The sequence below is a fragment of the Scleropages formosus genome, chromosome 17, assembly GCF_900964775.1.
Source record: "Scleropages formosus chromosome 17, fSclFor1.1, whole genome shotgun sequence".
NCBI classification, from domain to species: domain Eukaryota; kingdom Metazoa; phylum Chordata; class Actinopteri; order Osteoglossiformes; family Osteoglossidae; genus Scleropages; species Scleropages formosus.
Genome location: NC_041822.1, coordinates 291686 through 308555, shown reverse-complemented (window position 1 = coordinate 308555; position 16870 = coordinate 291686). Strand labels below are relative to the sequence as shown.

Sequence of the window (16870 nt, the reverse complement as noted above, 5' to 3'; positions counted from 1 at the left end):
TTCTGGAAATTGCATTTTCAGTTGAGGACATAGTACTTACATTTCCCTGGTTACAAGACATACATAACAAAGAAGTGGTGGAAAAAGTACAAAGAGTGCAGAAATCAGAAGTAAATTCACAGCTGATATCCCTGGAATCTTAACAGAAAATATGGTATTACACAGAACATACAGCAAGTGTCAGGGAGGCAACATTAAATGGAGTTAGGATGGCAAAGTACCTCACTACTTAATAGTGAAAAAGTAAACCTTTTTTCACAAATATTCTTTTGTCATTATGCTGCATAGACCTCAATACAGACCTCTTACCATCAAAATGTAGATTTTTGCCACAGCCTCTGAAGGAGTACTTGAGTTGTTTATCCACTCTATATACAGGCACAGAACCATATAAGCCTAAAGAACTGCTCCTAAACCTCTATATTGCTGTCCCACTCATACAGTGTCAAAATTTAAAGCATTTCTGTTTGTGCTCAGCTTTATGAAAACTTGTTTTGTTGGCAGAGAACATGAAATTGGGGTGGACAATGCAGCATAGAGAAAAGAGATTTGAGAACTGACAGTGCCCTGAGATGCCAGAGGAGGTATGTTATGCCATTCTGCTGCTTAGTCTCCGTCACCAGAGTTTAGTGGTTTGTCAATATCATTTGATTTTTTAGTCTCATTGTTACAAAGACATTCTTGCATGACAGGACTTGATGAATGCCAAAAGAAAGTCCGAACTAGTGATCTCATAACAAGTGGTTCGCTCTCATTTTACCATTTGTAAAAAAAAAAAAAAAGGGAGGGATGAGCTCATCTTGCTGCTCCAGAGATTCAGAAATGTTAAGTGTACATGAAGTGTACATGTAGTACAATAGAACTGCTCCCGGCTATTTACAGGACTTGATCAACCAGTACACTCCAGCCAGGCCCCTTCACTCATCTACTTCTGCTCGCTTGGTGGTCCCGCACACGAAAAGCAAAGCTTGGAGGTTCTCGGTTCTGGGTCTGTTGTGGTGGAATGACCTTGCCCTGTCACTCAGAACTGCGGAAACTCTGTCTATTTTCAAGAAGGGCCTGAAAACCCACTTTTTCCAAATCCACTTCGTCCAAGATCTCTTCAGATCATCTATGGTGTAACTGTTCACGCATCGTAACTCCAGAAGCATCCCCAGATACAACCTTTATTCAGCCATTACTCTGGTATTGTACTGCTCATTTGTGTATCTTATAATATTTAGTAAAAAAAATTAATTAAAAAAATAATAATTGGTGTGGGTATCAGGATTTGTCTATCCTGTGTCTTATGCACCTACTTGAACGATGAACCTTGGTGCAGCAAGTAGTAGGGAACAAACTAGGTTTGTTTGAGACTTTCATGTCTGCAGCTATGTCTCCTTCTTTCAATGTAATGCATAAATTGTACTTTTGCTGAAATGTGCATCGCTTTGGACAAAAGCGTCTGCTAAATGAATAAATGTAAATGTAAATGTAGTTCTCATGTTCACCGTGAACTTCTTCCAGCATCAGGCTCCTCCTACATCCCAAAAAAGATGATATGCTGTCTCTAAATTGCCCTTAGCTTATGCACAGATGTGTTACTGCTCTCAAACATTTTTGTATAAATATACTTTAGAAACCCCTCTGCGAACCGCCACCTTAATGTGGTGGAGGGGTTTGAGTGCCTGAATGATCTCAGGAGCTATGTTGCCTGGGGCTATATGCCCCTGGTAGGGTCTCCCAAAGCAAACAGGTCCTGGGTGACAGACGAGACAAAGCGCGGTTAAAAACCCCCTTATGACTATTAAATCAAGGTTCTCGTTTACCCCGCCCGGTATGGGGTCACCGGGGCCCCACCCTGGAGCCAGGCCTGGCAGGGGGGGCTTGCATGCGAGCGCCTGGTGGCCAGGTCTATGCCCACGGGGCCTGGCCGGGCTCAGCGCGAAGCCAAGACGTGGAGCCGCTCTTCGGTGGGCTCACCACCTGCCAGAGAGGACATAAGGGGCCAGTGCGTTGTGATTTGGGCAGTGGTCGGGGCCGAGTGCCCGGTCGACCCAAACCTCGGACGCCAACTCTGGCATTTGGGACTTGGAATGTCACCTCACTGGCGGGGAAAGAGCCTGAGCTAGTGCAGGAGGTTGAGAGATACCGTCTAGATATAGTCGGGCTCACTTCCACTCACAGCTTGGGTTCTGGAACCACTCTTCTTGACCAAGGGTGGACTCTCCACTATTCTGGCGTTGCCCAGGGTGAGAGGCGGCGGGCGGGTGTGGGCTTATTAATAGCCCCCCAGTTCAGCCGTCATGTGTTGGAGTCTACCCCAGTGAACGAGAGGGTCGTCTCCCTGCGCCTTCGGGTCAGGGAACGGTCTCTCACTGTCGTTTGTGCTTATGGGCCTAGCGGCAGTGTAGAGTACCCGGCCTTTTTAGAGTCCCTGGGGGGCATGCTGGAAAGCGCTCCCACTGGGGACTCTGTCGTTCTATTGGGGGACTTTAAGGCCTACGTGGGCAGCGACAGTGATACCTGGAGGGACGTGATTAGGAGGAACGGCCTCCCTGATCTGAACCCGAGCGGTGAGTTGTTATTGGATTTCTGTGCTAGTCACGGTTTGTCCATAATGAACACCATGTTCATGCATAAGGGTGTCCATCAGTACACTTGGCACCAGGACACCCTAGGTGGGAGGTCGATGATCGACTTTGTAGTTGTTTTTTCTGATCTTCGGCCATATGTCTTGGACACTCGGGTGAAGAGAGCGGCTGAGCTGTCAACTGATCACCACCTGGTGGTGAGTTGGATTCGATGGTGGGGGAGAAAGCTAGACAGACCTGGCAGGCCCAGACGCATAGTAAGGGTCTGTTGGGAACGTTTGGCAGAGGCCACTGTCAGAGAGGTCTTCAACTCCCACCTCCGACAGAGCTTCAACCAGGTCCCGAGGGAGACTGGGGACATTGAATCCGAATGGACTATGTTCCACACCTCCATTGTCGGGGCGGCGGTTCGGAGCTGCAGCCATAAAGTCTCCGACGCCTGGCTCTGGAAGTCGCCGCAGCAAAAACTCGGGCCTGGGAGGAGTTCGGTGAGGCCATGAAGGAAGACTTTCGGTCAGCCTCAAAGAAATTCTGGCAAACCGTCCGGCGACTCGGAAGGGGGAAGCAGTGTTCCGCCAACACTGTTTACAGTGGAAGTGGTGCGCTGCTGACCTCAGCTGAGGATGTCCTCGGGTGGTGGAAGGAGTACTTTGAGGATCTCCTCAATCCCTCCGACACGCCTTCCTTAGAGGAAGCTGAGGCTGGGGACTCGGAGGGGGACTCGTCCATTACCCCCTGGTTGAAGTTGCTGAGGTAGTCAAAAAATTCCTCGGTGGCAAGGCTCCGGGGGTGGATGAGATCCGCCCCGAGTTTCTCAAGCCTCCGGATGTTATGGGGCTGTCTTGGCTGACTTGCCTCTGCAGCATTGCGTGGAGCTTGGGAACGGTGCCTCCGGACTGGCAGACCGGAGTGGCGGTCCCTCTTTTTAAGAAGGGGGACCGGAGATTATGTTCCAAACTATAGGGGGATCACACTCCTTAGCCTCCCTGGGAAAGTCTATGCCGGGGTACTGGAGAGGAGAATCCGACCGATAGTCGAACCTCGGATTCAGGAGGAGCAATGCGGTTTTCGCCTCGGCCGTGGAACACTGGACCAGCTCTATACCCTCACTAAGGTGTTGGAGGGTTCGTGGGAGTTTGCCCAACCAGTCCATATGTGTTTTGTGGACCTGGAGAAGGCATTCGACCGTGTCCCTCGTGGCATCCTGTGGGGGGTACTTCGGGATTATGGGGTTCAGGGCTCGTTGCTACGGGCTGTTCGTTCCCTGTATGACCGGAGCAGGAGCTTGGTTCGCATTGCCGGCAGTAAGTCAGACCTGTTCCTAGTGCATGTTGGACTCCGCCAGGGCTGCCCTTTGTCACCGATTCTGTTCATTATCTTCATGGACAGAATTTCTAGGCGCAGCCAGGGAACGGAGGGTGTCTGTTTTGGTGGCCGCAGGATCTCGTCTCTGCTTTTTGCGGACGATGTGGTCCTGTTAGCTTCATCGAATCAAGACTTACAGCGTGCACTGGAGAGGTTTGCAGCCAAGTGCGAAGCGGCGGGGATGAGAATCAGCACCTCCAAATCCGAGGCCATGGTTCTCAGTCGGAAAAAGGTGGATTGCCCCCTCCGGGTTAGGGGGGAGGTGCTCCCTCAAGTGGAGGAGTTTAAGTATCTCGGGGTCCTGTTCACGAGTGAGGGAAAAATGGAGCGGCAGGTTGACAGACAGATCGGTGTGGCGTCCGCAATAATGCGGTCATTGTACCGGTCTGTTGTGGTGAAGAAGGAGCTGAGTCATAAGGCGAAGCTCTCAATTTACCGGTCGATCTACATTCCTACCCTCACCTATGGTCATGAACTCTGGATCATGACCAAAAGAACGAGATCGCGGATACAAGCGGCAGAAATGAGTTTCCTCTGCAGAGTGGCTGGGCGCACCCTTAGGGATAGGGTGAGGAGCTCAGTCACTCAGGAGGAGCTCGGAGTAGAGCCGCTGCTCCTCCGCATTGAGAGGAGCCAGTTGAGGTGGCTCAGGCATCTGTTCCGGATGCCTCCTGGACGTCTCCCTGGGGAGGTGTTCCGGGCATGTCCCACTGGGAGGAGGCCTCAGGGCAGACCCAGGACACGTTGGAGAGACTATGTCTCCCAGCTGGCCTGGGAACGCCTTGGGGTTCCCCCAGAGGAGCTGGAGGAGGTGTGCGGGGAGAGGGAAGTCTGGGGGGCTCTGTTTGGACTACTGCCCCCACGACCCGGTCCCGGATAAGCGGAGGAAGATGAATGGATGGATGGATATACTTTAGAAAACCAAGTATGTCTAGCAAAAATAGGAAAGAATCTGAACTCGTGTTCCTTTTTTTCCACAGGATTTGAACTGAAGATATGACAGGGGATGTAACTCATTGGTTGTTGATGCTATACTACTACAGTTGTCATGCAGGTGGGTTTGGAACAACGAAGGACTCAGGTGCAGGCTTTTTCTTTCACTTAGCAGAAGGGGCAGGCAAGTGAGTAGTCGGGGTCCAGGCGAAGGTCGGTCGAACATCAATCGTCATCCAAGGGGAATACACAGGTTTAGGGTCGTTAAGGCAAAAGTGAGAGGTCAAAACCAGGGAAAACAGCAACAAGGGGCAAGGAAACCAAAGAAGCACAGAGTGTTGCAGTGTCTCGGAATGTGGATCCGCATTGGTGGAGCTGGCAGGTTTCCCCTTATACTATGCCCTTTTGATTAGGCGCAGGTGTTGTCAATGCGCTGATGGAGGGAGCGTGACGACAATCCATCAAGAATCACTGTGATGCATCTCAAAATGTCACTTTCCACTGCAGTCTTCATTGTGGAGTGTCACTCAACTGCCCCAGACAGCATGCACAAATTTTCCCCTCCTCCCCTCTGCCATTTCAGCACTATTAAAGAAATAATGTGGCAAACACAAGACCATTTCAAAGCATCATGCAATCTGGTTGTGGTATTTCAACTTCAGCACTTTTCTTCTTGAGCATGGAGATTGTCTTAAGAATGGGAAATGCAAGCAGCATCTCAATATATAAAAATGTCTCTTATTAAAACTCCATTTAGCCATTGAATTTTAATGAATGAATATTCACATTTGCTGAATGAAGTGATGTGTTCACCCTACATACTTTTCTTTTCCCAATCAATGCCGTCTCACTTATTTCAGCACGTTGGCAATTGTTTTACATGTCCTGTATGCAAGTGCTGCAGTCTGCTGTATGAATCCAAACTTATGTTCATGGCCTTCTCCCCCTGCAACCAAAATAGTGAGGAGCAGTTCCAATAGTGCTGGCTTTGCACACCTGTGGGGGGTAAGTGCCTGTCCTTGGTTTGCTGTGGTTCCACTCTGATGTACAAGTGACCATTGCCATGCCCAGCACAAGAGTCAATATCCCCATGTCATCTGTTTAGGCTGCACTGAACATATCTCACTTACACCTCACATTATGTCATCTGTTTTGCTCCGTATGTCCTTTCCACTAATGGAACTTTTCGAAAATTGCTTTTAAATTAAAAAAAGAGAATATTTGATTGTTGTTTTTAAAATGACTTGTTATAATGGTGTTGTTATTTGACTCTCTTTAAACTCTCCAGTTATGTGTTAGAGGGTTCTGAGCCTATGGGCACTTTCTTCTGTATGATAGAATTAAAATTGAAACACTAGAGGATAAAAGCAAATTATACTGTAGCACGCTGCACTCTGGGTTTGGATGGGTCAAGGAAGGACACATGGACAGCATTCATTATGAGCATTTATTAAAACACCATCACAGAGCAGAAAGTTTTAGTGAGAACCAATGAAAATAATGCTGTCAGTCCAAGGACCCACCAGCCTGCTTAGCCTTTCTCAAGCTTTTCTTAACCTTCCTACACTGTCCAACAAGCACTCTCCCCCTTATAATCCTTGTCAGCCCCCACAGCAATTTACAATGTTAAGCTACTTACAATGATTTACCCTTTTGTACAGGGGGTGTTTTGCATAATTTGTACTTTTGCTGAGATGTACATCGCTAAGGTAAGTATTTTGATCAAGGGTACTCTAGCAAGAGGTAGGATTCAAACCCTTTGCCTTCCAGCTTTTCAGACTGCTGTAGTGTATGGTTCTGTAGCACATGGCATGACTCCCATTTACATTTATTTTCCCAGTCTCACCTCCAAACAACATTTCAGCCAGACTGCCCATGCCGTATGTCTGATGTTCCTGAACCACAATCCACTGTACCTCCTCTAGTCCTCCCTGCTGACAAACTTCTTCAATGTCGTTCAGAACAAATAATCAATAATTCATACTCAAGACAATAAGCTGCATTCATGTTCCCCACACTTTCAGCTCAACAACAAACACTCTTGAAATTGTGGACAACTGTTATTGTCTGTTTTATTCTAGATGAAAAGGTAGAATTATTTATTTTGCAATTTCACTGTATAAAAACAAAATCCGCTTTGGTCTAGAGGAGGTGAAGAAGTTATTGGAACAGGAGCCTAACTGAAATTGATTTTGCCAGAGAGAAAAAAAACTGTTAAAATGGATCAGTGTCAAGTATTTCCTTTTCCACACCTTGGAATGTGCCCTTTGTAAAAAAGCTCCACTAATCCTTTAGTGAATACCTCTCTATTTTGCTTTATTTATTTCACTGAGTCTGGAGCTGCTGTACATGTATTTTAGGAAAGGTTTGCGCTACATGGCCTCCAACGACAGCCTTGAAGGTGTGTCTTACGCTGTGAAGCAGCTGTACTGCGTGACCTAAGAAAGGCTTGTAATTAAAGTTGTATTTCAGGATGCACACTGTTGCATGTTTTCTCCACCTGCATTGTTACTGTGCACCAGTTTGGCACCAGTGTGATCCAGATGGTGTGTGGCGAAACACTGGTTCCTTCTTAATGTTAGCCAACAAACAGGAAAGCTGCTCCATAGCTCTGGCTACAAAGTGAGAAAAAGCAGAGCTGTCTTGTCTGTACAAGATAGATGTGGCAACCAGTAACTAATTTGAGTTGCACTTCCAGGCAAGACCATGTTTTTACTACATAGTCTTGACAAGACTGTGCCCACTAGTGTGACAAACAATTGCTCACAAAAAAAAGGAAAAAAATTAAAAGGTGGAAAATTGTAGGGTTTCATAGTTATAAACTGTTCAAACAACAAAAAAATAACTAACGAAGAATTTCTATGTTCAAACCCATTTTCTTTACTGAGTCTTTTATACAAAGAGGGTTTTTCTGCTTGATAGATTATGGTCTACCCACAGTTATGATCAGCCCTGCTTCCATGTATGAAACTTAACAAGGAAACCATTACTCAAAACCATTTAAATTTTGCCTCTTGCACATTAAAAATTTGCTGCTATATTCCTTGCTTTTTTCATATCCCCCATCTCACTGTTAAGCAAAAAACAAGGATATGCAAATGAAAAAAGCAATAGACATTTTTATTTTAATGTTTTTTAAGCTGTTGGCTTTAATTTAACAATAAAACAATGAAATTTTGTCTCTGTTCTGGACAGTTCCTACTGTGTAGTAGTGCCTCTTGGAGGAAAACTTCCCATTAATCAAAACTACTTCTGCTATTCTCAGGATGTGTGGCAAACAAATATATGAAGACATCTGATGCCTTGAAGGCAGTATGATACTTTGGTTTAGTTGCACTCTTTGCTTCAGAGACAGTAGAGTTTACAAAGTCATTTGGAGACCCCTGTAGTTCCAGGAGTCCAATACCTCCCAGAGTCTTTGAAAGCAGTGAAAGTGTAATGAGTGAACCTGTTAATAAAAACTGTGGTGATGCTGTGGCTACTGCATCAATCTGATTTCAAACCTTCCACGGGTAAACCGTACACCAGATTGAATGAGATTCTCACTGTGTTTTCATGTTTTATACTAGCATTCTTTTTTTGCAGGTCACTGCAAAGAATGTCGTTTTCTGGACACATGTATCTATAGGTGACAATACATATAATAATATTCCATTTTCATGGCTTAACTAACTGATTAGCAGAGACTATACTAAATGTGAGATATAGCTGTATGAAATTGCTGCAAAAATTCGAAAAAATTACACACACACACACACATTTTCAGAACCGCTTGTCCCTTACGGGGTCACGGGGAACCGGAGCCTACCCGGCAACACAGGGCGTAAGGCCGGAGGGGGAAGGGGACACACCCAGGACGGGACGCCAGTCCGCCGCAAGGCACCCCAAGCGGGACTTGAACCCCAGACCCACCGGAGAGCAGGACTGCGGTCCAACCCACTGCGCCACCGCACCCCCTTCCGAAAAAATTACATGATGCATTTAATCTGATGAAGTCAGCCTATTAAGAATTCTATTTCATATCAGTCAACAATTTTTTTTCCACACAATGCTTTAACTGAATGTTCATAAATTTAAGAACATATCTGAGATCTGAATTCTGCATCTTCTAAAACCTATGTTAAAAAAAAGGTGGAAAAGTGTACATCACAACATATGCTAAGGCTTGTTTGTGTTACCACACAAGAGTATAAATATGTGCTGATGAGAGGAAGTAACAGGATAGTGAATGAGACTTTTAGTCTCTTGGTTCTTATTAAAATATGCAGAGTTGGGGGGTTGCTTTAACAAAGTCTGTTTTATTTATTTATTAATTTATTTACTTACTTATTTTCTTTCTAGTGGTTATAACATTTTTTTTAAAAAATTAAACTGAAAATATTAATTAAATTAATTCTGATGCAATGATCCTGATGCACAAATGCAGTGAGAGCTTTCAAAAATTTTGTTTATCTAACCCTATCCATCCATCCATCCATCCATCCATCCATTCCTCCTTTTCCAATACTTATGCAAAGTGACAGAGACCCCACAGAAAGTAAAAGATGTAAGACTCATTTTAGATGAGATGTCAGTCCACCACCAGAACGTATATGCAAACACACTGCTTTGCTCAGGGCAGTTCAGATTTATCGATTCCCCACAAGTCAGGAGCTGTGAACTGACAACAGTGCCTGCTGAGCAATGCAGCAATAAGAATAAATATTTGGCATCAAAATAAACATCTCAGTTATTTTAGTTGCATTTTCCATCCAATAGCGAAAGAAAAGATGGAGAACAAGTGGACCGTATAATCACGAAGATTCTTTGATAAGAACTCCTTTGTGTATGCTGAATGTTTTTGCTTAATCCAGTCTGCCCAGATTGCTGCTTTGTGCTACCCTAGGCGTAACCAGCAGGGGGCATCGTTGGTTAGGTAAGCATTATCTCTTCTACAGGTGGAAAACTTTGTCTGGGGTAGGGAAGAAACTGTGAGCTCAGTGACTGTGAAGCGGCGAACAAGGCTGCAGGATGGATAACGATTGCAATGCACTTCTACTACTACCCCCATGACCCCCAGACTCAGAAATCACCTTTTAGACAATGCCAAGAATTGACTCTGCATGTGGAACATGGCAGCCTGGATCATCCATGCAGCCACTGAACATACGTTTGCATGGATCCCTTTGTTCTCTAACAGGAAAAGCAGAAACAATTCCTCACATATGTTATCTACTGAGCTGCCAAGGAAACAAACACAACTCTCTACAATAATACTCACACACAAAATGTCTATAACCACTCGTCCTGGCGAACTGAAGCCTAACAGGGCACAAGGCTGAAGGGGGAGGGGACACACCCCAGACGGGACGCCAGTCTGTCACAAGGCACTCCAAGCAGAACTCCAACTCCAGACTTGCCCCACAGCGGGCCCCGGCCAAACCCACTGCGCCAGCATGCCCCCCGATAATATTTACTTTATAAATCATTTATTCTTTCAGCTGGCACTTTTTTCCATAATGACTTACAGTTACTGTTTACATATTCATACAGCTGCGTAATTTTTACAAAGTACCTTGCTCAAGGATACTACCACAGGAGGTGGGATCTGAAACTGGGTCTTTGAGGCAACAACACTAACCATTACGCCACCTGCTGCCCCCAGCAGTAATTATTTGTTAAGTACATTATCCAGATGAACCCTGTTCAGATTAAGCATCTGTTCATATAACGATTTTTGTAATATTACAAATATGTGATAAACTCTTCACTTTGCTGAAGACAACAACTATCAAATCTCCCTCAAAAGTCTTTTTGAAGGGACTGTTTACTTAGTTTATCTTTTTAGATCTTTAATTCATCAAGTCACCATGACTCGAACCCAGTCGATGGCAGTTAACTAACTTATCTCAACATAATGCAAAAGAGCTAAGCAGAGAAGTTCTACCTTTATTTATGTGCGACAAAAATAAAATCCGCAATAAAGCACATGGTATGGACACTTTAAACCTCTCTGAACTTCACTTAATGGCAGGCTTTGTAGGTCTTTCAGGACTGTTAGCTTTGCTGAGAAGCAAAATGAAATATAATTAATTATGCGGAGCTGTATATGGGCTTAAATAGCATCACAGAGAGCGCGGTGGTGCAGTGGATTGGACTGGCTCCTGCTCTCTGGTGGGTCTGGGGGTCGAGTCCTGCTTGGGGTGCCTTGCGATGGACTGGTGTCCTGGGTGTGTCCCCTCCCCCTCCAGCCTTACACCCTGTGTTGCTGGGTTAGGCTCCAGCTCTCTGCGACCCCGTATGGGACAAGCGGTTCAGACAGTGTGTGCGTGTCTGTGTGTGTCAGCACCACAGAGAGGATTCCACAGTCAGTGGCTGCTGAAAGCAAGGGTGCTGCTTATGAAATAAAGAGCATTTGTTCTGCTCCTTCAGAGTCACCTTTCTGTTTGAGACTAAATATTTCCCTCTGCTGTTTAATAATTGCACCACAGAACATGTTGACAAAGGACCTTGTACGTATTGTCTTTATTTGCATTGCTCAGAAATGTTTGAATCACTGCCATCCAGAACAACAGATTCAAGGATGGACAATCCTGTGACCCTTTATGTCTATGGCTTTTGAAGCATTGCTTTTGGTTTGTGCTATTTAACCTTTAAGTGGATATGCTCAAAATTTCTTCATTAAGCCTACATCAATGAGGTAACTTTCTGATATACTATTGTGCTTGAAATCCGAAAGACCATTAACCTTTTTTTTTAAAAAAAATCTTCAGTTTTTGTCTAATGGCTACAATTATATTTAATTTTATTTAACGTAAATAGCCCAGTTAGTTTCAAAAATGTGTTTAAGCTGAAGTCAGTATGTGTGTGTGTGTTAAACACTGAACATCAGTAACCATGAAGATTTGATGGATGGAAGTTTATCAGCTGCCAGACATATGAAATATCCCTCTGTGAATCTGAGTGGAACAACCTTGTGTTGTTTCTTCCTCTGGGTGGTACGTACGTACACACACACACACACACATCTTCTGAACCGCTTGCCCCAGAGGGGGCCGCGGGGAACCGGAGCCTACCCGGCAACACAGGGTGTAAGGCCGGAGGGGGAGGGGACACACCCAGGACGGGACGCCAGTCCGTCGCAAGGCACCCCAAGCAGGACTCGAACCCCAGACCCACTGGAGAGCAGGACCCGGTCCAACCCACTGCGCCACCGCACCCCCAAGAACCAAACATATATTTGTATATATTTACAAAAACCAAGTTTGGGGCACTTGCTTTATTATACTGAGGATGACAATACTACAATAATAACAATAATAATAATAATAATAATAATAATGTTTGACTTTTGACTTTGTAACTCAAAGTATCAATCACTTTGTTGTGTTATAAGAGATAAAATGAAATTCTTTTTTTTTAAAAACAAAAAAAAAAAAAAAACAAGCCTTGCAAATAACAGCGTGCTCAAAGTCACTGGATTCAGAAATGAAGGGGCCGGCGTTCTAAAGGAAAACAGATTTTTGGAAAATGTTCCAAAAAAAAAAAGTTGTTGAAACAGGAATTATACCAGGGGCACGAAAACTTTCCAGTATTGAGGGAAATATTTATTGGTAGTAAATAATCAAGGAATTATACATACAAGAAGTATTGCGGCTTCCTTGAATTTTGAGGGACATGTCGTGTTGTAATGAATTTTTCTCAATTGCAATTCAGAATCTAAACATGGAAAAAACAACGTTGCAATCCATTAATTAAATGCATTTATTTCGTGATGGATTAATTAATGCAGTACCCATTGTTTCGGCTCTTTACCGTTCATTGGCGGACCATGAAATCAGAGAAAAATCAACATTTCTATTCTTTACCGAAGATCTGAACCGTGATGGAGAGGTACCCTTCTGCATTCCCACGCCACCCCACGGGTGTCAGACCACTAGTAGTAGGAACGCCACGGCCTTACAATTGGAAACGAAGACAGCACGACGACGTGACCCGACCCGTGACAGTAAATCCCTGTAGATTACGGTAAATCATTGTACTCGGGTCAGACCGACCGGACCGTCACTCTGCCGCTTCCACAAAAATGAACTATCGTATAAGCGTCCATCATCGTGGTGAAGACGCAAACCCACATCGCTTCGCTTCGTTCACGCTTGGGCTCTTGTATACCGTGCGAACGTGACACGACATTGACATATGGTCACATTTTCTGTGTTTTCCAAGTGCACCCATCACAAACTAAGAGATTCTTTGAGTTCTGTAATTTAAAGTTACCGCAGATGAAATAACTAACTGCCCAAACGCCGGTAAACCCAATCTTTTCCATTTCCAGCCATTCTTCTAACACGTGCAGGTGTAGACGAAAAAAGTCGTACAAACTTCAGCTTTACACAGCAATTTAACATTTCAAATATACACACTATTTTGCAGCATTTTTGAACCCCAGCAATCTTCATAGTATTATTTTCAAAATCATTCGTATTGCGAACGGCGTGTTTCATGAGAACAGTGTCTAAGGTTGTTTTTTTTTTTTTTTTTTATACTGTATTTCTTGTAACACGGGAATCGTACCACGTCTTGAACCCCAGCAAACCCGACATAAAGTTCACTCTTTTAGGTATGATTCTTGATTGTCATTATTATATTAATAGTGTATATAAATTACTCACCCAATAAATAACCCAGTTAGCAGTCCTCTGCAAACGTTGTTCCTTAAGTCCGCTGCAGTTGAAATAACAGCGCACACACGCTCTCTCTCTGCTAAGAGCTTGGCTTCGCAGCTGGCTTGTGCTCTCTTCGCCCACACTCTTGCCTTGGCTGCTGTACCGTCCCGTTACATCCGAGCAACATGAAACGATGACACAACTGCTCACTGGCCGCAGCGTGAAAGTCTCTCTCTCTCTCCCACACATCCATACACGGAGAAATAATTGCGTGATGAGTAGTTGGGAATGCATGTTTAACAACCACCGATTTACTGGATTTTGATTTTCTCAATAATTCCATTTTGAAACTCAAAAATGATCTTCACCACTAACAAAATCTGACTAATAATAAAGCATTCTGTTGCAGATGCTGTTTGCCAGTGGTGATGTAGGTTCAGTTGAATGTTTTCCATCTAGAGGCGTGGATGGCTGCTGTTGCACTCAGGGCCATTACATTTACATTTACATTTCTTCATTTAGCAGTTGCTTTTCTCCAAAGCATGGGGGACATGGTGGTAGAGCGGGTTTGGCCAAGGTCTGCTCCCTGGTGGGTCTGGGGTTTGAGTCCTGCTTGGGATGCCTTGTGACAGACTAGTGTCCTGTCCTGGTGTGTCCCCTCTAGCCTTGCGCCCTGTGTTGCCGGGTTAGGCTCCGGCTGGCTGTGACCCTGCTTGAGAGAAGCATCTTCAAACTGTGTGTGTGCGCTTTCTTCAAAGCGACGTACATCTCATAGAAAATACAATGTGTGCATTACATTAGGAGAAACAAAGACATAGTTGCAGATGTGTGATTCTTAAGTGCAGTTCATTTGTTTCTGTCACATATGCACCAATGTTCATCACACGAGTACTTGCATAAAACTTTATCAGAATATCGACAATTCCTGATCACCTTCCTTGTATTTTTTTAGAGATACATATAAACATTTACGTTACCTTACAGGAATAGCAAGCACGTTCCTTTGTCCCATTTTACTTTTAAGTTCAATTAAGTCAGTCATTTAGCACTACTTTTTCAAAAGGAACTTCTCCTTGAGGCAGCATGCGTCATCAATATCCTCTCTTTGTGTGTAAATGAAGTTCATCACAGTTCTTCAAAGAGACTGGTCTGCACAGGACTGCTGTCTACATTACTAGGGTGAGTGGAAATAGCGGAAATTAATATACTCTGTTTTATTAGTACCGTTGCTGTATTATTATTATTATCAATTCAATCATTGGCTCCAGTGAAAATGTAGCCAAGTGAATGGCCTGGGGGGCTGATGGGATGTCTAACTGCCAGAAGTCTCTCAAGGACTCTTCTGTTGAACAAGTGAGAAAAAAAAGCTGCTATTTTGTAACAAGAGGTTTATGTAGACCTATGTCATAGGCCTGAAACTGCATGTTATCTATTGATCAGTTAGCAAAAGAAAAGTACACACATAGGCAGTACTGTGCAAAAGTTTTAGCAAAAAGCTGTAAAGTAAAAATGCTTCCAAAAATAATGCTCTTAATTAATAAACTTCCTACAAAACTTAGTAACCATCCATCGTCAACGACCGCTTGTCCCGAGAGGGGTCATGGCTTTCTTGGGCGAGTCCCGCTCTCTGGTGGATCTCGGAGTCGAGTCCTGCTTAGGGTACCTTGCAATGGACTGGCGTCCCGTCCTGGGTGTGTCCCCTCCCCCTCCAGTCTTGCACCCTGTGATGCTGGGTTAGGCCTCGGTTTGCCGCAAGCCCATTTAGGACAAGTGGATTCAGACAGTGTGTGAGTGTGTGTGTGTGTGTGTGTGTGTGTGTGTGTGTGTGTGTGTGTGTGTGTGTGTGTGTGTGTGTGTGCGCATGCTCTTTCCCATTGACGCTAATGCAAAAGACACTAAATAACTGTTTAAAACAAATATTTTTAATAAAAATTGTTAAAATATTTAACAAATATTTTCTCATTTCTTCTGATGCTGGTCAGATCTCTATTCTTATGTTACTGGACTTGAGTGCTGCATTTCATACCATTTAAGATCATAGTATCTTACTGAGTACACTTGGAAACCTGGCTGGACTAAGAGGTACCGTTCTGAAGTGGTTTGAATTGTATTTAGCTAATCATGAACAATTTGTATTGAAATCTGATGACTGCACCCCCTCCATGTCTACTACAGTTCAGTATGGTGTGCTACAGGGCTCTGTGTTGGGTCCATTACTGTTATCACTCAATATGTTACCATTGGGTGACATTATTCGCAAACACAGTGTGAATTTCCATTCACAGTGGTTCAACAAATCAACTCGTGCAATAAAGTTAGAATGTCATAAATTAGAGCGTAAATTGCATTCAACTAAGCTAAACGTTTATTATGTAGCCTGGTCCGATTTTGTAAAAAATATAGAAAAAGCACTTTTCATGCCAGATCCCCCCATACTACGCAAAGTTAATTGATAAAAATCACAAGACTCCTTGCTTCCTGTTTAGTACCATCGCTTACTTAACTGGTAAACACAAAGATAAACAATGTATTTCTGCTGCCATTACTAATGATGAATTTTTGTTGTTTTTCAATAATAAATTAGAGAATATCCGCAAATCCATAGCGCCCTCTAGCTCGGTTTTAGCTAGCATACGTGCTTATGATAATATTAGTTGTCCGCACTATCTCAGTAGCTTCTACGTAATAACTGTAGAGGAAACTACCGTGCTAATTCTTTCTATGAAAGGTACTACCTGTCCTTTAGACTCAATCCCCACTAAATTACTGAAAGCCGTAGTTTCTGTGCTTACAGAACCGATTGTTAATATTGTTAATACGTCGTTACTAAATGGCTGTGCTCCAAAAGCTTTTAAAATTGCCGTTATTAGGCCTAAAGAAATCGGATCTGGATTCAATAACCATGTAATTACAGACCGATCTCCAATCTACCGTTTTTATCCAAATTTCTAGAAAAAAATCATAGCTTCTCAAACTGCAAAATATCTTAATTATCATAAATATATTTGAAAAATTTCAGTCTGGTTTCTGCACTGGTCACAGCACTGAAACGGCGCTCACACGTGTTGTTAATGATATTCTGATTTCTTCTGATGCTGGTCAGATCTCTATTCTTACGTTACTGGACTTGAGTGCTGCATTTGATACTGTAGACCATAGTATCCTACTGAGTAGACTTGGAAACCTGGTTGGACCCGTACCGTACTGAAGTGGTTTGAATCGTATCTAGCTAACCGTGAAAAATTTGTACTGAAATCTGATGACTGCACTCCCTCCATCTCAACTACACAATATGGTGTGCCACAGAGCTCTGTGTTGGGGCCATTACTGTTCTCACTCTATATGTTACCATTG

General features: G+C 43.8%; 1 protein-coding gene across 2 annotated transcripts in view; it reads right to left on the bottom strand.

Annotated features, from left to right (window-relative positions):
• LOC108923313 (cadherin-6-like) overlaps nucleotides 1–13702 on the bottom strand; it is a 33559-nt gene extending 19857 nt beyond the window's left edge. For both annotated transcript variants that reach the window (XM_018733984.2, XM_029259559.1), the window contains exon 1: nucleotides 13523–13702. The gene's annotated coding sequence lies outside the window, so the exon portion shown is untranslated. The remainder of the gene's footprint in view (nucleotides 1–13522) is intronic.
• Nucleotides 13703–16870: the final 3168 nt, after the last annotated feature.